Here is a 24,663-nt window from a genome sequence, read left to right as displayed (position 1 = left end):
AAAGGGCACAACAGCTTGTGGAAGAGGGTCAGGCCATAAGCAACAATCAAATACGGTCTGGCCTTGATGCTGCAGCGTGAATACTGCCATCACTATACGCAGACACGCATGGCTACGTTCCTCTGGTTTCAAACCAGAAATACAGCAGGCAGTGCTGAATATGCCTTTTAACAAAAATCACCTGTTTGGCCCTGAAGTTGACACGGCCATAGAAAAACGGAGAAAAGACTCAAACCTTGCCAAAGAAATGGGAGCCTTGTACACAACACCCTATAGAGGCTCCTTTCGCAGACAACAATTCAGAGGATTCAAGCCACAGTCCACAGAGGCTTCTACCTCCCAAGCAAAACAAGGGCAACAGCAACAGCAGTACCAAAGAGAGGGATTTAGAGGGTCTTATAGAGGCCAATACTTTAGAAATAGAGGCAAGTTCCAGGCTTCAAAACAAGCCTCTACCCCATCTAAACAGTGACTTATTTACCATCCCTCAACCCCACACATCTCCTGTGGGGGAGCAGACTGCAGCAATTCCACTCCCATTGGCAAAATATCACCACAGACCGTTGGGTATTGTCAATTATCCGCAATGGCTATTGCCTAGAATTGATTTCTACCCCTCCAAACATTCCTCCACGTTACCACAAGCTGTCCCCAGAACACAATGTTCTATTACAGCAAGAAGTACAATCGCTACTACTAAAACAGGCAATAGTATTGGTCCCACATTCTCAACAAGGAACAGGAGTAAACTCACTATACTTCCTCATTCCCAAAAAGGATGGCACTCTCAGGCCCATCCTAGACCTCAGATCCCTAAATTTATACAGGGAGTGCAGAATTATTAGGCAAATGAGTATTTTGACCACATCATCCTCTTTATGCATGTTGTCTTACTCCAAGCTGTATAGGCTCGAAAGCCTACTACCAATTAAGCATATTAGGTGATGTGCATCTCTGTAATGAGAAGGGGTGTGGTCTAATGACATCAACACCCTATATCAGGTGTGCATAATTATTAGGCAACTTCCTTTCCTTTGGCAAAATGGGTCAAAAGAAGGACTTGACAGGCTCAGAAAAGTCAAAAATAGTGAGATATCTTGCAGAGGGATGCAGCACTCTTAAAATTGCAAAGCTTCTGAAGCGTGATCATCGAACAATCAAGCGTTTCATTCAAAATAGTCAACAGGGTCGCAAGAAGCGTGTGGAAAAACCAAGGCGCAAAATAACTGCCCATGAACTGAGAAAAGTCAAGCGTGCAGCTGCCACGATGCCACTTGCCACCAGTTTGGCCATATTTCAGAGCTGCAACATCACTGGAGTGCCCAAAAGCACAAGGTGTGCAATACTCAGAGACATGGCCAAGGTAAGAAAGGCTGAAAGACGACCACCACTGAACAAGACACACAAGCTGAAACGTCAAGACTGGGCCAAGAAATATCTCAAGACTGATTTTTCTAAGGTTTTATGGACTGATGAAATGAGAGTGAGTCTTGATGGGCCAGATGGATGGGCCCGTGGCTGGATTGGTAAAGGGCAGAGAGCTCCAGTCCGACTCAGACGCCAGCAAGGTGGAGGTGGAGTACTGGTTTGGGCTGGTATCATCAAAGATGAGCTTGTGGGGCCTTTTCGGGTTGAGGATGGAGTCAAGCTCAACTCCCAGTCCTACTGCCAGTTCCTGGAAGACACCTTCTTCAAGCAGTGGTACAGGAAGAAGTCTGCATCCTTCAAGAAAAACATGATTTTCATGCAGGACAATGCTCCATCACACGCGTCCAAGTACTCCACAGCGTGGCTGGCAAGAAAGGGTATAAAAGAAGGAAATCTAATGACATGGCCTCCTTGTTCACCTGATCTGAACCCCATTGAGAACCTGTGGTCCATCATCAAATGTGAGATTTACAAGGAGGGAAAACAGTACACCTCTCTGAACAGTGTCTGGGAGGCTGTGGTTGCTGCTGCACGCAATGTTGATGGTGAACAGATCAAAACACTGACAGAATCCATGGATGGCAGGCTTTTGAGTGTCCTTGCAAAGAAAGGTGGCTATATTGGTCACAGATTTTTTCTTGTTTTGTTTTTGAATGTCAGAAATGTATATTTGTGAATGTTGAGATGTTATATTGGTTTCACTGGTAATAATAAATAATTGAAATGGGTATATATATTTTTTTGTTAAGTTGCCTAATAATTATGCACAGTAATAGTCACCTGCACACACAGATATCCCCCTAACATAGCTAAAACTAAAAACAAACTAAAAACGACTTCCAAAAATATTCAGCTTTGATATTAATGAGTTTTTTGGGTTCATTGAGAACATGGTTGTTATTCAATAATAAAATTAATCCTCAAAAATACAACTTGCCTAATAATTCTGCACTCCCTGTATATCCTGTCTGAACACTTTCACATGGTAACTCTGCAGGACGTCATCCCACTACTATAAAAACAAGATTACATGACTGCATTAGACCTCAAAGATGCATATTTCCATAAACCCATCCATCCAGCTCGCAGAAAATACCTAAGGTTTGTGATAGCAGGAAAACATTATCAATTCAAAGTTCTACCATTCGAAATAACAACTGCTCCAAGGGTGTTCACATAATGTCTAGCAGTTGTAGCAGCCTACCTAAGAAGGCAACACATACATGTCTTTCCATGTCTAGACGATTGGCTAATAAAATCAAGCAATTTTATACAATGCCAAAAACACACTCAATACGTAATAGAGACCCTACATACACTAGGGTTCACTCTCAACTACCAAAAACCCATCTTCAGCCGGCACAGGTGCAACTTTACCTAGGTACTATTTTAAATACGCAAACAGCCTTAGCCTATCCACATACACAAAGGATACAAGCTTTACAAAATCTCATACCACAAATGCAACCAAATCAGCCATACACTGTAAGATTTATCATGAAAGTATTAGGAATGATGGCATCCTACATAGCAATAGTACCGCATGCAAGACTAAACATAAGGGCACTACAGCAGTGCCTCTCACAGCAATGGTCTCAAGCACAGGGCCAATTGCAAGATCTAGTGCTGTTGGACCGCCAAACGCACAAGTCCCTTCAGTGGTGGAATCTCAGCAAATTAATGAAGGGGCGGTCATTTCAAGACCCTGTGCCTCAGACCATAATAACAATAGATGCATCAATGATAGGTTCGGGAGCTTATCTCAACAACCTTACCATTCAAGTTGAATGGGATTCAAATCAGCAAAATTTTCACATAAACCATTTAGATTATTAGCTGTGTTCTTTGCCCTAAAAGCTTTTCAACCCCTTCTCAAACACAAGATTGTTCTGATAAAAACAGACAATATGACGACCATGTACTACCTGAAGAAACAAGGCTGGACACATTCATCTCAACTGTCCTTTCTAGCCCAAACAATATGGAAATGGGCAATTCACAATCACATTAGTCTATTAGCTGAATACATTCCAGGAATACAAAATTAGCTAGTGGATCTCTTAAGCAGGACACACCAACAGACACATGAATGGGTGATTCACTTTCAGGTACTTGAACTTTACTTTCTGAAGTGAGGAACACCAGAAATAGACCTATTCACAACAAGTGAAAATGCAAAATGCCAAAACTTTACATCCAGACACTCACATCCTCTATCCAAGGGCAATGCTCCATGGATCAACTGGTCAGGGATATTTGCTTACACTTTTCCCCCTCTCCCACTACTTCCCTTTCTGGTCAACAAACTACATCAGACCTCTCTCATCATGATACTCATAGCCCCAACGTGGGCACGACAACATTGGTACACAACACTCCTATACCTGTTAGTAGTACCTCACTTCATACTTCGAAACAGACCGGATTTGTTAACACAAAACAAAGGACAAATCAGACATCCAAATCCCAGTGCTCTCAACTTAGCGATTTGGCTCCAGAAGTCATAGCATTTGGATACTTAAACCTTCCATTAGAATGCATGGAAGTTCTCAAACAAGCATGTAAGCCTACAACTAGGCAATGCTATGCTAACAAATTGAAAAGATCTATTTACTACTGTCAATCTAAAAATACTGATCCACTTACAGCAACAATACAAAATATTATATGCTATCTACTTCATTTGCAGAAGTCAAATCTAGCTTTCTCATCCATTAAAATCCATCTTACTGCAATATCAGCATACTTGCAAACTATTCAACATACCTCACTCTTTGAAGTCCCAGTTATAAAAGCCTTCATGAAAGGACTAAAATGTTTTATTTCCCCTCGAACACCATCTGTTCGTACTTGGAACCTAAATATTGTACTCACAGACTGATGGGCCCACCTTTTGAAACCATGCATTCTTGTGAGATTCATTTCTTAACATGGAAAGTTGCATTCCTAGTGGCCATTACTTCATTGCGAAGAGTTAATGAGATACAAGCATTCACTCTTGAAGTACCTTTTTTCCAGGTACACAAACATAAAGTTGTACTTCGAACAAATCCCAACTTTCTGCCAAACGTGGTGTCACCTTTTCACATAACCAGTGGAATTGCCAGTCTTCTTTCCACAGCCAGATTCATTTGCAGAAAGAGCCCTTCATACTCTTGACCTTTAAAGAGCTCTAATGTACTATGTAGATAGAACCAAAGAATTCAGAAAAACAAAACAGCTTTTCGTTGCCTTTCAACAACCACATAAAGGGAATCCTATCTCTGAGCAAGGGTTGTCAAGATGGATTGTTAAATGCACACAAACATGTTACATTAAGGCAAAAAGACAACTTTTAATAACACCTAAAGCACATTCCACTAGGAAGAAAGGTGCATCTATGGCACTCTCAGGAAACATACCAATGGCAGATATATGTAAAGCTGCCACATGGTCTACTCCACATACATTTACAAAACATTATTGTGTAGATGTATTTTCAAAGCAACAGGCCAATGTTGGTCAAGCTGTCTTAAGAACATTATTTCAAACAACTCCAAATCCTACAGGCTAGCCACCGCAATTTTTTTGGGAGAATAACTGATTTGTAGTCTATGCATAGCATGTGTATCTGCAGCTACACATGCCATTGAACTGAAAATGTCAGTTACCTAGTGTACATCTGTTCTTGGCATGTAGTGCTGCAGATTCACATGCACCGTCCCTCCTCTCCGGAAGCCTGTAGTCGTTGCAGTTTTTTCTCTTTTGTACATATGTAGATACATTTACATTTGCGTGGACATCTATTCTTACTTGCTATTTCTATACAACATTTATATTATTACACTCTATCACTCCTTCCTACACCCTTTTGCGGGAAAACAATCTAACAGCAAAGTCGATGCCCATGCGCAGTATGATCGAGAGGAGGAGCCACTCGATCCTGTGACTCCAAAAAGACTTCTTCGAAGAAAAACAACTTGTAACACTCCAAGCTCAACCCTAGATGGCGAAATAATGCATAGCATGTGAATCTGCAGCACTACATGCCACAAACAGATGTACACTGGGTAAGTGACATTTTCCATATTCACTTCACCTGTCTGCGGGATAACAATCTAACAAAGGATTCGATGCTCATGCACAATATCACCGAGAGGAGGAGTCACTCGATCTTGTAATTCGAAAAGATTCTTCGAACAAAAACAACTTGCGACACTCTGAGCCCAACACTAGATGGCAGACTTATGACAAGCATGTGAATCTACAGTGCTACATGCCAACAACAGATGTCTATTTGGTAAGTAACATTATCTTTATATTTTGTTACATATTCAAAAATAAGTAAATGGCGTACTGTACTAGTACCTAGTAAATACAGTCTTTTTTAGGATTTTTTTTTTTTTTTTTTTTTTTACATTTTGTTGTACGTTGCACAGTATTTTTAGGTATCTCTACTGTTCGCTTTTTATTGTATTACCGAATTTAGGACCAGATGTAGGTAGATATGATTTTGCGACTCGCAATTTGCGAGTCGCAAAATCTTATGCAGAATGGTGTCCATGAGACCATCTGCGAATCGCAAGGGGGCCGCAAAGACCCACCTCATTAATATTAATGAGGTGGGTCGCAATTTGTGACCCCCTTGCGATTCCCTGCACTCACAGGAATGGTGGCCTGCTGGAGACCTCCATGTCTGTGACTGCTTTTTTAATAAAGCAGTTTTTTTTTTTTTGTATTGCAGCCCGTTTTCCTTAAAGGAAAACGAGTTGCAATACAAAAGAAAAAATGAAACCATTTGGTTTCATTTTTTCAGAGTAGGCAGTGGTCCATTGGACCACTGCCTGCTCTGAAAAAATATTTTAGGCGACATTCACAAAGGGGAAGGGGTCCCATGCGAATGAGTTAGCACCCACTTCACATGAGGGCTAACTGAGAATTGCCTTGCGACCGCGTTCACAAAGCAATTCTGCATCGTGGTGCGAATCGCAAATAGGAAGGGAACACCCCTTCCTATTTGCGAGTCGCATTCAATGTGCATCGCGATGCCAGTTTTGCATGGTGTAAACTGCGAATTTCGCAGTTTGCGCCATGTAAAACGGTTGCTACATCTGGCCCTAAGTATGTTAAAAATTGTAAACACACTGTGCTACACTATATTTGTGAAATATAATGTATTACAGTATTTTTTCAATTTTTAAAGATATTTTTGTAAGTACCTCAGCACTTCCTAGTAGTACTGCGGTACTCGGTAACATTTAAAAAAAATATATAGAAACTTATAATTATTTTTTCCTACCTATGACCACTTTACTAAAGTGGTAGTAGGTAGGGAAAAATATAAAACCTAACACTTACCTATGTCTAAGGCCCTAAGCCAGAACTCTGGCAAAGAGGCCTTAAAACAACATGACTGCCTTAAACGTTTCTAAAGACAGTCATTATCCAGTCAGATAATGACTTGTCATTGCCATGTACTACAATAGTTTCACAAAATTATTAAAAATTCTGTGAAATGATGTCTCTCATTGATTTTGCTAAATTTAAATTCCTTACAACTTAAAAAATACTCACCTTACGTAACCTGCAGTACCCAAAAAGGAGCATATGCCCACCATAATGTATAATCTTGCCAAATTTCATGTAAACCCTCTCAGCTATTTTCACTTTGTCGAATACTATCGCCTATGGAAAATGTTTTGGTTAAAAAAAAAAAAAAAACATTTTTGGACCCCCCTCCCCTTTTTATCTTTGCACTTCCTTATTGATCACCACACATATATACATCACCAGAAAAAGTAGAAAATGCTATAGGCCTGGAAAGTTTTGTAGTGATTCATCAAACAGTGGAAAATTATTAGGGAGCAAACATCTGGGGAATTCCTATCTCTGGAATCCTATCTATAGTTCCGGAGTGGCAATCAGATTTAGGGGGTCATTATGATCCCCGACGGTTCAGCCTGCCATCCCGGTGGCGGGTAAAAAGACCGGCATGGCGGGCTGAACCGCCATACAATGTACACATCCACCCACAGGCTGCCTCCGACAGGCAGGTGGAAGGAATCATCATCCGACAGGGCAGCGCTGCTGCCCCTCAGATAATGATCCCTATAGCCACCAGCCTTTCCCTGGGTGGTTCCCCCGCAAGGGAAAGGTTGGCGGAAGGGATGCTCTGGGGACCCCTGCACTGCCCATGCACTTGGCATGGGCAGTGCAGGGGCCCCATCGCGCAGGTCACTGCCCGATTTACGGACAGTGATCTGCACGACGGGTGCAGCTGCACCCGCCGCACAGAGGCATTGACGGCGGCTCCATGCCGAGCTGCCCGCAATTTCCCGGCCAGGCATTCTGCTGGGCCGGCGGGTGGAAACAATGTTTCCTCCCGCCGGCCCAGCAAAATGTTCATTATGCGGCCGGCAGGGTCCCAGGGGGGGCTGGCAGTCAGTTAAATGACCGCCAGCCTGAACACAGCGGTTACCACCGCCGTGTTCATAATGAGGGCCTTAGTGTGTCTTATCTTTTTATAAATTTTATTTGTTCTGTATTTGTCTATTGGTTTACATAATCGTGTGACCACAGATTTGTCTTTTAGTTGTTCATGTAGTAATTACAAAACTTTACATATGCAGTCCAATGTATGTTTTGGGCATCCTTTCTTCTTTTAGTGGTAGTATGCTGCATATGAAGCCTAACTTGAATGGAAGCCAATTACTGTTGTTGAAATTAATTTAGAGATTTGTTTTTTCCTACTGACCAATTATCATTTTCTCTTTTTGAGTAGCTCACTGCTGGGTCACCTTTCCATTTTTGTTGCACAGGAGGGCATAAGAAAGATAGTTTTTGCTTGGCTTGTTGGACACCGTTTTATTTTGTGAGCCTGACAGCATGCAAAGAAAACATATGTATACTAAGGTGTTATGTATTTGGTTTGTATTTGTTTATTGGTTTCCATTAGCATGTGACCATAAATGGGTTTATTTATGGGCTTCCTTGCTACTTTTAGTAGTATTGTGTATATAGATAGCACAAGGGTTTTGGCCCTTATAACGTTATACCTAATTCATAATATCACTTGCAATAGCAAAAACAATCATATACATAGTCTAATGTACATTGCTGTGAAAGTTCATTGTAATCTGTTCAGCAGTTTTGTGCTACGTCCAGTACAAGAAGTCTATGTAAAATTAATTGGGGTTCAAACCCTGTTTTGGCACTTCTCCTTTTTCTTTGCACCCTCTTGGCTAATTATTCATTGAGCCTATAAAATCAAACTCAAATTGATTTTACAGCGCTCATACCGCATTTAAAGGCGCTGTCACATGCAATAATGGAAAAAAGGTGACTTGCTGAAATAAAGCACACACCTATTATTGCATAATTTTGTTAGGTGGGGAAGCCAGGCTTAATCCCAGGTTTTCTGGTTTATTTGCAGTATTCAGCCACTAGATGCATGTCCATTTCCTAATCTGCAAGTTAATGTTTTGCCCATCTAAACATCAAGTATGAGATGTGTGGAGTCCCATGGTGTCTCTAAGACTCACACTGTAGTTCGTACTCTCGCTCCCATTTACTGCAGCAGTGAAAAGGAGTAGGGGGAAATCTGTTTCTCTGTGTTTTGTCTGCCACTCAACCTTGTAGCGAAAAGACGCCGATTTAACCTTTTTATACCATTGCAGTGTAAATCTAACAGGAGTGTTCAGTGTGATGTTCTATGGGAGGATATTGATTCTGAAGGCATCCATGTAAACAGCCTTTGGTGTCACAATCCCAGCGGCTGACATTTCTGGAAGCAAAGCTCTGTGCCGTTATCAGTGAGGGAAGATAGAACCATGAAAGTGCTCCTTGCCCTAGACAGAGACACTACTCCGAGTTCACCTGAGAACCTGGTGGCCACTGTGCACCAACATGCACAAAACAGTAAGCTGAAACGAGAGGATGTAATCAATCCTCCCAAAAAGGGAGTGGAAGTAGGTCTAGGAGTGTTGAGACCTTTCAGGTGTCCACAAGAGGATATTAAGTAGCGTAGCATGGCCCAAGCAGGTCATAGTGGAGGGCATCCATCGTCAGTGAAGAAGGCACAGTCGATGGTGACATCTGCAATAAATTCCCCTAAGAAGGTGCCGTTGATAAAGACACAGATGTCGATGACCCCATTGTCAAAGACACCAATTTCCATGACATCATCGCCAAGAACCCCAACTTTGACAAAAACACAGTGAGAATACTGTTTGTAGGAAAGTCACTCTTGTTGGCATGATTACTCTCACTTTGTTCCTGTTATCAGAGTGCTTAGACTGTTTTCACTGGGATCCTGCAAACCAGGACCCCAGTGATTGCGCTCTCACTTTTAAATGTGGTTGCCAAGGTACCCCTTAAACCCCACAATTGGCATACTGGTGTAACCCTGTAAGTCCCTAGTATATGGTACTTAGGTACCCAGGCCATTGGTACACCAGGAGTCCCCCATGGGCTGCAGCAAGTATTATGCCACCCATGGGAGCCCATGCAAACTGTATCTGCAGACCTGCATTCACCCTTTCGCTGCAGGTCACTGCACCAGGTCACTGTAAAACACGCCTATGATAAGCCCTTCCAGCCCTAAGGGCAGGGTGCAGGTCCTTATGTGTGACGGCACCCCTGAATGAGCAGAGGTGCCTCTATGAACTCCAGTTCCAATGCAATGGACTTCATAAACGCAGGGAAGCCATTTTACCCGTGCACTGGCCACAAGGTCACTTACCTGTGGTCCAGCTACATAATGGGAACTCCAAACCTAGGTATGTTTGGTATCAAAAATTTCGAAATCATACCCCAATACTAATGCCAGTATTGGTGGCCTAATTCCATGCACTGTGGGGCCTCCTTAGAGGACCCCCAAGTATTGCTCCTAACAGTCTTCCTGGGTTTGCGAGCAGCCCACGGTACTGCAGTCCGTCAGACAGGTTTCTGCTCTCCTGCTGCTTGACCAACTGAAGCACGGGAAGGCAGAACAAAGAATTTCCCGGGGGAGAGGGGCTGCAACACCATCTCCCTTGGAAATGGGTGTTATTGGGCTGGGGAGGGGTAGCCTTCTCGCGCCACCGGATTGCTTTGAAGGGCACATTTCGTCCCCTCCTTGCATAATCCAGTTTGCACCAGTGCAGAGACCCCTGGTCCCTGCTCTGATGCAAAACTGCACAAAGGAGAGGAGAGTGACCACTCCCCTCTCCATCACCACCCCAGGGGTGGTGCCCAGAGCTCCTCCAGGTGGCCACTCGACTGCCATCTTAGAAACAAGTTGTGCAGAGGCCCCTGGGAGCATCTGGTTGGTCAGGACATGTATCTGACATCAGTGACCTCCTCTGATAGGTGGTTGTCCTGCAGAGTGACCAAGCCCCCTGTTAGGCCTATGTAGGGACTCTCTTGTGCGGGTCCTCAGATTTGGTGTGCAAGACTCCATCAGGACTCCTCTGCAACAACCTCTTCTGCTCCTGGCCATCAGAACTGCTGCTGTACTTCACAGGAACCAAACAAGCCTGCAACTCCAGAGGCGGCCTTCCCTTGCTACATTGTTTCTCCAGCTCCTTCCAGCAATTGCAAGATTTCCTCGGCTGTGCATCCTTTGCGGTCAGCAAGACTTCAGCTGAACCAAAGAAGCAAGAAGGAATCTGCCTTGGAGTGAAGGAGTCACTCCCCTGCATTCGCAGGCATCTAAGGCAACAATGTCAGGCTGCTGAGATCTGCTCTCTGCTGGAACTGCACAGATTCCCCACACAGGGGGTGGTTCTGAGTGTTCCTCTTGGTCCTCTCTGCCTTCTTTTCAGCTTGGGAGACGGTGAGCCCTTGCTTGTCCCTGCAGGACAGAATCCTTGTGTACCACAACTCTTGTAGCAACCAAGGCTTGTTGACTCCTTCCCCAAGGGATCTTCAGGCTTCAAGTAGCCCCGGCCTCCAGCACTTCATTCTTGCAAGGACAGTCTACTCTGCTGTTCCAAAGACGTGGGACTCCTCTCCAGATGTGTTGATTGGGCCTCACTGCAGCTCACTGTGCCTGCTGCCAGTGGGTTGACTGTGGAGGTTATAATTGCTTCTGCTGGCTCTCCTGACTGCTGAGGGTCTGCCCGGACTTCCCTCCAAGGGTCGAACCCCCGGACCTTGCTGGTCCTCTTCAGTTCTCCAAATCCTCTTCTGTCCAGATTTGCACTTACCAAGGCTTGTTGGTGGTCCTCCTGACCACTGACCCGTCTGAGACCTGGCAACCAGCGTGGGACAGCTTCTGCACGACTTCCGGGACTCCTCTGCAGCTCCTGGGCTCCGAAGCTGGCCTTTATCTTACACCGCTGACCCTGATCTTCTTCCACTGAATGTAGGGTAGTGGCTCCTACCCTACCTGAACACTCCTGCATGGAATGGACTCTGTGCCCTTTCTTTTGCGGGTCCTCTTCATCCAGAATCCACTGTTGGGTTCCACTAGACTGGTCCGGTTCTTGCAAACTTCGGTTTCGAAGTCCCCTTGTTAGTCTATGGAAGACCAGGTAACTTACCTCTGCTCTCCTGGTCGCTGGAGATCATCTAGGTGCTCACCTCCGGGGGTTCCAAGTTCTCCCAGCTCCCTTCTAACTACTCCACATCCTGGGGTGGGGGACCGGACTTCGCATTTCACTATTTTAGTATATGGTTTGGCCTCCCAATAGAACCCTAGCTATTTCCTGCTATTACTTCCTGCTATTTTCTTATTGTTTTTCTATGCTAATTCCTACTACTTACCGTGTATGTATAGTGTATACTTACCTCCAGTTGGGGATCTGCCTATAGGTAATCTAGTTCAGTTACTGTAATAGACACTGTTTACTAACTAATAGGGGTTGCCTGGACCTGGTATAAGGTGGAAACACCATAGGTGTCCAACACACACCAGGCCAACTTCCTACATAGGTGGTGCAGCGGTGGGATAAGACATTTGCAATTGCCTTACCACTTTTGTCACTAATCACTTTCCACATGAAAGACCATTACTAGTTGTTAGGTACACACTCCACCTAGTGATCAGGATCTCTAGTCTCCTAGTTTGGGTAAGTTGGGGGTCTAGCATAGCCCTTCCTTCAATCTTTTCTAGGGAGCCTAGTTGTTGGAGTAGTCAGGTGCACCCACACCGCTCTAGCAAGATGTCTTCCGTGGATCACACAGCTAAGGTCTACTGGAACTGCACTTTCCGTGAGTTGAGGGACATGTGTGCTTCCAGAAAGCTGAAGACAAGGAGAAATCCCAACAGAAGTCTACTTCTGGGGTTACTACTCCAGGTTGACCAGGAAGACTCAGGCAGCCAGAGGGAGGATGAAGTAGAGACTGACCCTTCAGTCTTAGATAGGGTAGATTAAGCCTACACTGAGTAAGGTTAGGAGGTACCTGGGGAACACCACAGTGCTGTTAGGAGCACTGAAGGTAGGGAAAAGAAGGGTCACTCCAGCAGGCCCACTTTAGAACGTTGGTTCAGAGAGTCCCAAAGAGGAGTGGTAGGTCCTCCTCTGTCGACGCCCTTGTCTCCTCAGTACCTGAGGGGGGCCACTGCTCCAACTCAGGGGATGATTCCTTAGATATGGAACTTAGGAAGCTGAGATTGGAAGAGGCCGATCTGAGGTTGCAGCAGCTAGCTGTAGATAGGGAGGCCTTAGCAGTGAAGAGAGAGAGACAGGATTTGGGGTTAGCTCCCAATGGTAGCAGCAATCTTAGCTCTAGGGACACCAGGGTCAGGGAGGAACCTGAGCAAGATAGTTCCACCTTACAAGGTGGGAGATGATAATCATATATGGTTCATTGCTTTGGCGAGGTCCTGTAAAGTACAGAGGGTCCCCCAAAGACAGTGGGCAGCAATCTTGTGTCTCTCCTTCTCTGACCAAGGTAGAGATAAACTCCTCACTTTGAAGAAGAAGATGCAGATGATTATACAGCACTCAAAAATGCACTATTAGATGGATTTGGGCTAACCACTCAACAATATAGGTTTAAGTTCATGGAGACCAAAAAGGAGTCCTCCCAGGAATGGATAGATTTTATGGACTGCTCAGTTAAAGCTCTGGAAGGCTGTTTGCCTGGGAGCAAAGTAAGTGACTACCAGGGCTTGTATAATCTGATTCTGGGAGAGCACATTTGAATAACTGCATTTCTGATCAGCTGCATTAATACCTGGTAGACTCTGATCTGACCTCTCCCCAAGAATTGGGAAAGAAGGCAGACAATTGGGTCCACGCCAGGGTGAGTAGAAAATCACACACTGGGTGTGACCACAAGAAAAAGGAAGCAGGTAAGCATCAGGACAAGGGTGGGGACAAACCAAATGAAAGAGTCTTGATCAGGCCCACAAAACTCTTCTGGTGGTAGGTCGAAGTCCTCTTCCTTTAAGAAACCTTGGTGCTACATCTGTAGAAAACAAGGTCATAGGGCAGGTAACAGTACCTGTCCTAAAAAGAGCACCATACCCCCTGCCACTACTACTACCACTCCTACCCCTGGTTCCCCTAGTAATAACAACAGTAGTGGTAGTAATAGTAGTCAGTCCAAAAGTGTAGCTGGTATCACCTTGGGGACTATAGTGGGCTCTGGGCTAGTAATGGAGACCACCAAGACTGTGTTGGTCTCTGATGGTGGCATTGACCTTGCCACCCTAGCTGCCTGTCCCCTTAAGATGGGTAAGTACAGACAGCATCCCTTAATAAATGGTGTTGAGGCTGAGGCTTACAGGGATGCAGGTCCAGTGACACTATGGTGACTGAGAAACTGGTGTCACCTGAACAACACCTTCTTGGTCCCACATACCAAGTGACTGATGCTCACAATAACACTTTGTGCCACCCCATGGCAGTTATTGACTTTAGCTGGGGGTGTTTACTGGCCCTAAAAAGGTTGTAGTGTTCTCTGATATACCTGTAGAGTGTCTGCTAGGTAATGACATGGAGACTTGAGCTTGGCCTGAAGTGGAGTTGGAGGCCCATGCAGCAACGATGGGCATCCCTGGGCATATTTCTGCACTGATCAGAGCACAGGCTAAAAACAAAAGGAACAGGAAGCCCTAGAGCCTGGAACAATGGCCCAAGAAGCCCCTAATAAGAAAAGCAGGCAGGGTAAAAAGTTACACCCTGCTCAAGCCTCTAGTGAAGAGTCCTCTCCTGAAGGAGAGGAATCACCTCCTTGGGTGGAACCTACACCTGAGTAGCTCAAAGCTGACACAGCTGAGCTCTTGGGTGTAGGGGGCCACCATGGAGGAACTCATTCTGAAACAGCAAACCTGTCCCGCACTGGAGCTCCTAAGGCAGCAAGCTGCAGCACAAGAGGCAGGGGATGTCAGTGGTATCCATAGGGTATACTGGGACAACAGCCTCCTTTATGCACAACAAGGGGACCCTAAAGACTGGTCATCCATTTGAAGTTTAGGGAGTTCCTGTTAACTCTAGCACATGACATTTCTCTTGCAGGCCACCTGGGGTAAAAGCAAGACTTGGGACATGCTTGTCCCTCACTTTCACTGGCCCCATATGTCTAAAGACACCAAGGAGTTTTGTCACTCCTGTGTCACATGTAAGCCAATGGTAAAACAGGTGGCACACCAAAGGCCCTCTTAATTCCACTACTAGTGCTTAGGATACCCTTTGAGAGGGTTGAGGTAGATATGGTAGCCCCCCTGGATGCTCTAATAGCCTCTGGAAACAGATTCATACTGGTAGTGGTGGACCATCCCACCAGGTATCCAGAGGCCATTCCTCTTAGGACCACTACAGCCCTGCAGTGGCCAAGGCCCTCCTGGGAATTGTCTTAAACAAATGGGTTAGTTGAAAGGTTCAACAAAACTCTCAAAGGCATGATAACGGGACTCTCATAAAAACTCAAAAGGAGACGGGACGTCCTGTTACCTTGCCTCCTCTTAGCCTACTGGGAGGTTCCTCAAAGGCAACAGGTTACAGCAAGCATTGGCAAAAGTATTAGAAAATAGTGTAGACTCTAGGGGATGGCAAAACCATATACTAAATGATTAGAAAAATAGTGTAGGCTTTAGGGGAGGGCCAAACCATATACTAAATAAGTGAAATGCGAAATACAGTTCCTCACTGAAGCATGTGGAATCATTAGGGGGGAGCTGGAGGAACAAGGGACCCCAAGAGGTGAGTACCAGAGTGACCCCCAGCGACCAGGAGAGCAGGAGAGCAGAGACAAGTACCTGGTTTTCCCCAAAACCAACAGGAGGACTTAGGAAAAGGATTGTGCAAGACTCAAGCAAGACTGGAAGAACCCAAAGGTGGATTCTGGCAGAAGAGGACCTGCAAAGGAATGGGACCAAGTCCAGTTTGTGATGAAGCCACTACCCACCCTTCTGTGGATGCAGGACCAGGTCAACTGGGGACGAAGAAGACAGCTGTGCAGTGCTGAAGATGAAGAGGAGTTCCTGAAGCGGTGCAGTTAATGTCCCATGTCGGCTTTAGGGTTGCAGTGGGTCAGTGGTGTTGAAGAACCACCAACAAGCCTTGGCCCAGGGGACTGAACCCAAGGAAGGTAGTCCGGGGTGACCCTTCGCAGTCAGGAGAGTCACCAGAAGAGAAGGCAGCCGCCACAGACAACCCACTGACAGCAAGTTGCAGTGAGGCCCACTCAGCACAGCTGAAGAGGAGTCCCATGTCGCTGGAGCAGCAGAGAGGAGACTGTGCTTGGCAGGAAGAAGTGCTAGGGACCGGCGCTACATGAGCCTGAAGATCCCTTGGAGCAGGAGCAAACAAGCCTTAGTAGCTGCAAGAGTATCTGTGCACAGGGTTACTGCAAGAAGAGGCAAGGACTTACTGTCTCCCACTACAGACCATCACCTGTGATGCAAGATCCATGTGGTTTGGGAGGAGAATAGGTCCACTCAGCCGGTCGTCGTTGCAGTTGGTGCCTGAAGATGCAGGGGAGTGACTCCTTCACTCCAAGGGAGATTCCTTCTTACTTCTTGGTGCAGGCTGGAGACTTGTCGACCTCCGAGGATGCGTAGCCAGGGAAATGTTGCAATTGCCGGATAAACAAAGTTGCAAAGCGGAGTCATCGCTGAAGTTGCAAATTGTCGGTTCCTGAAGAGTCCAGTTGCCATTCCAGTGGCCAGAAGATGAAATAAAGGATGCAGAGGAGTCCTGCCGGAATCTTGCACATCGAATCTCAGGACCAACTCAAGAGGGAGACCCTAAATATCCCTGGAAGGGGGATTGGTCACCTAGCAAGGTGACCACCTATCGGGAGAGGGCTGTGATGTCACCTGTCTGACCTTACGAACCAGATGCTCCCAGGGGCCTCCGCCGATCTTGTTTTCAAGATGGCAGAAAAAATCGGCCACTTGGAGGAGCTCTGAGCACCACCCCCTGGGGTGGTGATCGACAGGGGAGTGGTTGCTCCACTTTTCCTTGTGTGCTTTCGCACCACAGCAGGGACCGGGGGTCCCTGGACTGGTGCAAACTGGTTTATGCAAGGAGGGCACCAAATGTGCCCTTCAAAACAAGCCGGTGGCGTGAGGATGCTACCCTTCCCCAGCCTTGCAACACCTATTTCCAAGGGAGAGGGTGGTGCATCCCCTCTCCCACAGGAAATCCTTTTTTCTGCCTTCCCTTGCTTGAGCTGGTCAAGCAGCAGAAGGGCATAAACCTCTCTAAGGGTCTGCAGCAGCATGGGCTGCCCACAAAACCGTGGAAGTCTGGTAGGAGCAATACTGGTAGGTCTTCTAAAGAGCCCCCAGAGTGCATGGAATCATGCCACCAATACTGGCATTAGTATTGGGGTATTATTCCGACATGTTTGATACCAAACAGGTCTAGGTTCGGAGTTACCATTATAGAGCTGGACCACAGGTAGTGAGTGACCTTGTGGCCAGTACACGGGTAAAATGGCAACTGGTGTTTGTAGGGGCACCTCTGCTCATGCAGCGTTGCCTTTGCACACAGCAACCTGCACCCTGCCTTTTGGGCTGAAAGCACCTTTCATAGGGGTGACTTACAGTGACCTGGTGTAGTGACCAGCAGGGAACGGGTGCCTGCACCTTTTTATGCAGGCTGCAATGGGAGGCCTGCAGACACAGTTTGCATGGGCTCCCATGGGTGACATAATACATGCTGCAGCACAAGGGGGGCCCTTGGTGTACCAATGCCCTGGGTACATAAGTACCATATACTAGGTATTTACAGGGGTACAACATTATGCCAGTTGTGGGGTGCAAAGGGTACCAAAGCAACCAAAGTTAGAGCGGAGAGCAATAACACTGGGGTCCTGGTTAGCAGGATCCTAGTGAAAAAAGTCTAAGCACAATGATACACAGGCAAAAAGTGGGGGTAACCATGCCAAAAAGAGTGACTTTCCTACACAGAATGCTCGTACAGGCTCTCTCAGCTGGGTTCTGCAAGAAAAGCAGAAGTGGATTTTGTACAACTATGTCATTCATGACTTATTTCATCTGTGGGGCACACCTTCCTTCAACCTGTTCGCCACTGCAGAAAGCAAAAAATGCCAAATCTCTGCCTCGAGGTATTACCAACCAGGGACACTGGGGAAAAGCCCATGAATCAACTAGTCCAGCAAATTTCTTTACCCTTTTCCATCGATTTCCCCTAATACCAGCAGTTCTCATCAAGCTGTCTTACTCGAGAGCCAAGATGATTCTAATAGCTCCAGAGTGGCCACGTCAATGGTGGTTCACGGACTTCCTTCACCGGTCCATCTGTCCACATCTTAGGCTGCTATGCAGGACAGACATCCTGGCGAAGTTCCAAGGACATATACTACACCCCAGTCTCTCCTCCTTGAATTTGATGGTCTGGCTCCTGAGATAATACAGTATGGACACTTGAATTCGCCGAAGGAATGCATGGACATCCTCAAAGAGGCTAAGCGACCTTCCACCCGTTCCACATATGCCTTCAAGTGGAAAAGAGTCTGCCTTTGGTGTTAGTCCAAGAACGTGGACACCACATCTTGCCAGGAGGATGTCATACTGCCATACTTGCTCCATCTGGCAAAATCTGTCTTCCAGTATTCCTCTATAAAGGTTCACCTGGCAGCCCTTACTCTCTACAGAAAATGACCTTCACAAATCGGTTTGTTTCAAAATCCCAGTTATCAAGGATTTTCTAGAAGGTTTGAAAAAAGTTTTTCCACCTATTAGGCGTGCCTCACCTCCCTGGGAGCTTAATATTGTACTTTCTTGTGTCATGTATGATCCTTTTGAACCTTTTCACAAAGCATCCCTGCAACACCTCTCCTGGAAAACAGCTTTCCTTGTAGCAATAGCATCAGCTAGCAGGGTCAGCAAAGTCCATGCGCTCTGTTCTCACGAACCATATACAAACTTCCACTCCAACAAAGTGGTTATGAGAACTCATCCGAAATTTCTTCCCAAGATTATTTCCGATGTTCATGTTAATCAGACGAAATCTCTTCATTCCCTGGATGTACCTAAACAAGGCACGAGATTCATAGATCAAACCAGCTGTTTATCAAATATGGTCCGGTCCGTACAGGTCTGGCCTCTTCTAAATAGTCCATCTCCTATTGGATTCTTCCTTTCATCCTCTTATATTATCAAAAGGCTAATAAAACACTATCAGCTAAGCCTAAAGCACACTCCACCAGGGGTAAAACAGCTACAGCTGCTTTATTAAAAAATATCCCTATCCCAGAGATTTGCAAAGCAGCCATCTGGAGATCTGTCCACACATTCACCAAGCACTACTGCTTGGACTCAGATGCCATAGCAGATGCGCAAGTAGGACAGGCCTCCCTTAGGAATCTCTTTGCTTGAAAGGGCATTGTTTCATGTCCTCTCGACCGCCTCAGGCAAGGATGGGCTTGCTACTCTATTCAGTGCTTATGACTATAAATGGAAATCCCCTACGAGAGTAGGAATGCTTTCTTACCAGTAACTCCAGTTGTTTTGTAGGGAAATTTCCATTATAGTAATAAGCAACCCTCCTTCCTCCCAGGTGGACCAGACAAAGTTCATCAATACTCTAAAAGTGTCATCACACACATATCACCTTAAAAAAGAACTGAAGCAACTGTCACCTGCTCAGCATGATGGGATACTGGTGGTCTCTGGGTTCTTAAAGACACAAGGCTCTATTTTCACCCACATAATGGCAGCCTTTGTCCTAGGTTGCTTCATCTCTGTTACTCCAAAAAAGGTTTGTGAAAGCCAATTATGCTGTTTTTACTAAAACAACATCAAATTCTATATAGATGTAATCTCTTGGCTCATTTCTGAACTAATGATGAAGACATGAGGCCATTGTAGCCTATCCCTATAGGCTGCTGTAGGAAATTGGCTCTGTATATACTATCTCAAAGTGAGAGATAGTGTGCACAGAGTCCAAGGGTTCCTCTTAGAGGTTGATAGTGGCAACATTAGATAATACTAATGCTCTATTTTGTGGTAGTGTGGTCGAGCAGTAGGCTTATCAGAGAGTAGTGTTAAGCATTTGTTGTACATACACAGGCAATAAATGAGAACACACACTCAGAGATTTAACTCCAGGCCAATAGGTTTTTATCTAGAACAATATTCTTTTCTTAATTTATTTTAGAACCACAAAATTCACATTTTAGGTAAGTACATAAATTATAAGGTACTTCACACAGGTAAGTATAGAACTTTGATTTAAAACAGTAATATACAGTTTTGGCAAAAATGGCAGTAAGCTATTTTCAAAGTGGACAATGCAAAAATCAACAGTTCCTGGGGGAGGTAAGTATTGGTTAGTTTCTCAGGTAAGTAAAGCACTTACAAGTTCAGTCTCCTGGGCATAGGACGCCCACCATTGGGGGTTCAAGGCAACCCCAAAGCCACTGCACCAGCAACACAGGGCCGGTTAGGTGCAGAGGTCAAAGGAGGGCCCAAATAACATAGGTGCCTATGGAGAACAGGGGTGCTCCGGTTCCAGTCTGCAAGCAGGTAAGTAGACTGCGTCCTCTGGGAGGTGTCTGGACTGGTGGGTGATTCCTCCTTGTTTTTCTCATTATCTCCTCTGGACTTGCCTCCAAACGTGGGGGCTGTGTCCGGAGGGGCGGGCATCTCCACTAGCTGGGATGCCCTGGGGAGCTGTAAGAACGGGCACAAGCCTTTGTGGCTCACCGCCAGGTGTTACAGTTCCTGCAGGGGGACGTGAGAAGCACCTCCACCCAGTGCAGGCTTTGTAACTGGCCACAGAGTGACCCCCATGTGGCCAGAAACCCATCTGGTTGTGGCAGGCTGGCAGGAACTGATCAGCCTAACACTGGTGTTTGGACTAGTATACATGGGGCATCTCTAAGATGCCCTCTGTGTGCATTTTTCAGTAAATCCCACACTGGCATCAGTGTGAATTTATTGTGCTGAGAAGTTTGATACCAGACTTTCCAGATTTCAGTGTAGCCATTATGGAACTGTGGAGTTCGTGTTTGACAAACTCCCAGACCATATATTCTTTATGGATACCCTGCACTTACAATGTCTAAGATTTGGCTTAGACACTTTAGGGGCATAGTGCTCATGCAACTATGCCCTCATCTGTAGTATAGTGCACCCTGCCTTAGGGCTGTAAGGCCTGCTAGAGGGGTGATTTACGTATGCCACAGGCAGTGGGTTGAGGGCATGACAATCTGAGGGGAGTGCCATGTCGACTTAGTCATTTTCTCCCTACCAGCACACACAAGCTGTGAAGCAGTGTGCATGTGCTGAGTGAGGGTTCCACAGGGTGGCATAATACATGCTGCAGCCCTTAGAGACCTTTCCTGGATACAGGTCCCTTGGTACCAGGGGTACCAGTTACAAGGGACTTACCTCTGTGCCAATTGTGGGAACCAAGGTACAGTTTAGGGAAAGAACACTGGTGCTGGGGCCTGGTTAGCAGGATCCCAGCACACTTTCAATCAAAACTAGCATCAACAAAAAGGCAAAATGTTAGGGGGTAACCATGCCATGAGAGGCATTTTCCTACAGCTGCATAATAATATTCTCTCTTAAGTGAATCTGCAGGCCTTCCTGAAGAAAGGCAAACATCTCCACTTAGGAGGATATATTATGAATAAGTGCTCTGGGTTCCCCGCATGGGAGGCACTATTAAGTGCTTATGACTGTCATGGAAATTCCCCTACGAGAGAACTGGAGTTACATGTAAGAAACTATTCCTTCTATTGGGATAAGAACTTAAGAGGCAGCCTTTAAATCTGTTCTACAGTTCATGAAGGTATTTCCCTTGGAACACATTCACCCTTGTGGCCATAAACTTATAAACTGCATTCTAGAAATTGGCAAAACCTTGCTATGCTGGCAGGTAGCCAAACATAAGCGAAGGACAAAGGCTGCAGCAACAGCTTCTTACAAAAAAGGTTCCACTCATCCATTGTGTAGTGATACGTGCTGCACCTATCATCTTCTGTAAGGGCATTGAGGTGCATGGAAGCTTCATAGCAGTGTTCCAGTTCATCCAAGCTGTGCTCAAAATGAGTTTTGGTTTGCCATCATATGGACTTTGTGCTTTTGTATTGGATAACCATAATTAGTGCTTTGTTTTTTTCTCACAGTAGGGAACGGAGGGGTTTATGGATCATAAGACCCACATACTAAACTCAATTCAGATGTGCCCACAATACACTTTTACTTGTAGCAAGGGAAAAGGAAGACTGTGAAGCCAGCATCTCGATAGAATGATGAGTTTGGTTGAATCCTGCCACTCACTGCCTTCTAGAAATTAGCTTCTTGCATTATAAGGTGACTGACACATGTTACTGTGCTGAGTGATGCAGACAGCACTACATAAAATCTACTGACCAAACTGAGGAACTATACGAGTTTGTAGAAAGTAACTTTTGTTCAATCTTCTATGACAATTTTTTTCACAGTTCACCACTACCACCTTATAACAAATTACCAGTGCTTTTGCAGTGAGACCTTTCCCCAGTGGGAATTCTCTCTTCTATCCTTAATATTTGCCCTGTCTTGTTAGCCTTTTGTAGGCAGCTGGCTCTCTATCTGGTATACCAAAATGAGGTATACTCTGCAGAGAGTCCAGGTATTTCTAATCAGTGAACAGGAGCTTGCTTTAACAATCCCAAGGGGCTCTTTTTGTGGTAATGTGGTCAAGCAGCCTTAGGCTTATCAATGGGGAGTATTAGGCACTTGATGCACACACAGAGTCATTAAGTGAGACAACACCCAATAAAGACATCCAAGACCAATTTAGAAAAATAATACAATAGTTTATATATATTTTAGACAGCAGATCCTCAGGATCAAGTAAGTACTTTAGACGCTTTTAGATTTGTACAGTTACAGATTTGAGGCATGAACCTCGAACACAGTAATGTTATCCTATGGGACAACCATTCATTGCATAGGGATACTTGCAAACGGTTGTAGTAGGTCTCCTTTGGGGTTTAAGGTGCTTAGGTTCAAGGTTCCAAGAAACCACCAGCAGTTCAGGGCACCTGCTCCTTGGGAGCCCAGGTGCAGAGGTGCTGTTCGCATAGGTAGCTTCAAGCGTTATACGGTTGATCTGTCAAAAGTTTAAAGGGACCTGTCAAGCAACAGGTTCTATAAGGGTGGGGACTTGAAGACAAGTTCGAGGGAACCCAATGTAGGGCTCAACTCGTGGTGAGCCCTAAACCAAGGAGACACCGGCAGAATACATGTACCTGGGCTGTGGGGCTTGGGTGTAGAGATGCTGACTGGTGGCTGCCTGGTGATGGAGGCTCTCACGGTTCTCGGTGGTACCGGAAGAAGAGGGGGGAAAAAACCGCAAGATGACTTCTGGCATAGAGCTGGCCTCTGTTGAAGTCCCTCGATGTGCAGATAAATGTTGGCAACAGTGATGTTCAGACTGAACACAAACAAGCCATGGTGCTTGCAACTGGCGGTGGTACCCCAGGTATTGGTGCAGGGAGGCTTTGGGTAGCACCTTTAAGACTGGATGGGTCGATAGAGCTGCACTCCTGGACACTTGGGATCCTCTTCCTAGCGAGTTGCTTCCTCAGTGTGCCCAATGGTCTGCAAAACAGGGTACCGGACAGTCTATGTTGGTGCCTGTAGGCTGCTGTGGGAAGTGGCTTCTCCACCCCAAAGGAGATGCTGACCTTGGCGAAGTGCTGGTGGCCCTCCGAGGCTTTTGGAGGATGCATTGCTGCAGGACGAATTGGGTCTTTGCGATTGTCAGGACAGAAGTAGGTAGGCAAGGTTTGGCGCCAAAGTCCACAGCCAGTCCACAGATCTCGCTTTGGTTGGCTCCTCTTTGTCCTTCTTCCTCTTTGGTCAGTCGAATCTGAGTTCCTGGTGTCAGGGGGCACCCTAAGTACTGAATTTAGGGGCATTAAGGGAAGTGTAGGGTAGTGGCTAATGGGCTACTTACCCCTAGGGTGACTACTCCCCCATATGACCACTTCCTGTGTGGAGTGAGCATAACCCTGTCCCAGGGTTTCCAATTCCACCAAAAACAAGATGGTGGAACCCTTCTTTCATGGAGCACATCAGGTAGCTCACCTTAAGGGTGTGACTAGCCTGGTAGTACAACATGCCTACTTGCATAGCTACTTTCCCACCTGACCTGGTGCCAAATAGACCTCAAGGCAGGGGTGCATTTCCAAGTTCTGGAGGAAAGAGGGGTCGCTTATCAAAGGTGGCACGGGCTTTGAAACTCCTGATATTGGTATGCAGATTCACTAGTCATCCGGCTGGAGGAGGTGATAACTCCTTCCTCCGAAGCAGGCATTGTTTCTGCCCTCGGAAAGCATGGCTTTCACCTCCAAGGGGTCAGAAACTCATCTGCGGTGGCAGGCTGGTTGACAAAAGTCAGCTAGCACACTAGAGGACTAGTAGGTTTTCGGGGGGGGTACCTCTAAGATGCCCTCTGGGTGTATCACATTAAATCTGATACTGCATCCGTGTAGACTTTCTGAGATGAAGCGTTGATTATGAGATACCCAGCTTGTCACGACTTACGCGCTGCTTGAACCTGGAGTTCGCTGAACGAGGGGCGAGGTTCTTGTTTCTAAATGTTCGGCCTTGGCCCAGGTAGGGGCGACTCTTTCTTGTAGCCACGGTGCTGCAGGCGATAGGAACGCCAAGGGCAGGCCATGTCCTTCCGAAGTAGTGCCCGAGGGAAAAAAACACTAAAAAGGGGAAAAAACCTCCAAAAGGAAATGTCCTGAAACAGGAGCAAAAATCAAATAGTAAATATGAGGTCAAAAAAGAACAGGAAAAACACTGGAACAGACTTGAACCAGAATCTGACACAAGGAAGAAGGAGC

The 24,663-nt window shown here is 45.8% G+C and overlaps 1 protein-coding gene across 4 annotated transcripts in view; it reads left to right on the top strand.

The window, feature by feature from the left end:
- The window catches only part of RFX1 (regulatory factor X1), a 788,791-nt gene that overhangs the window by 213,840 nt on the left and 550,288 nt on the right, over nt 1-24,663 (top strand). The gene's annotated exons all lie outside the window — the stretch shown is intronic.

Source organism: Pleurodeles waltl, chromosome 4_2 (genome assembly GCF_031143425.1).
Source record: "Pleurodeles waltl isolate 20211129_DDA chromosome 4_2, aPleWal1.hap1.20221129, whole genome shotgun sequence".
Lineage (NCBI taxonomy): Eukaryota > Metazoa > Chordata > Amphibia > Caudata > Salamandridae > Pleurodeles > Pleurodeles waltl.
The sequence above is the reverse complement of the archived record's forward strand: the minus strand, read 5'-3'. Positions and strand labels throughout refer to the sequence as shown.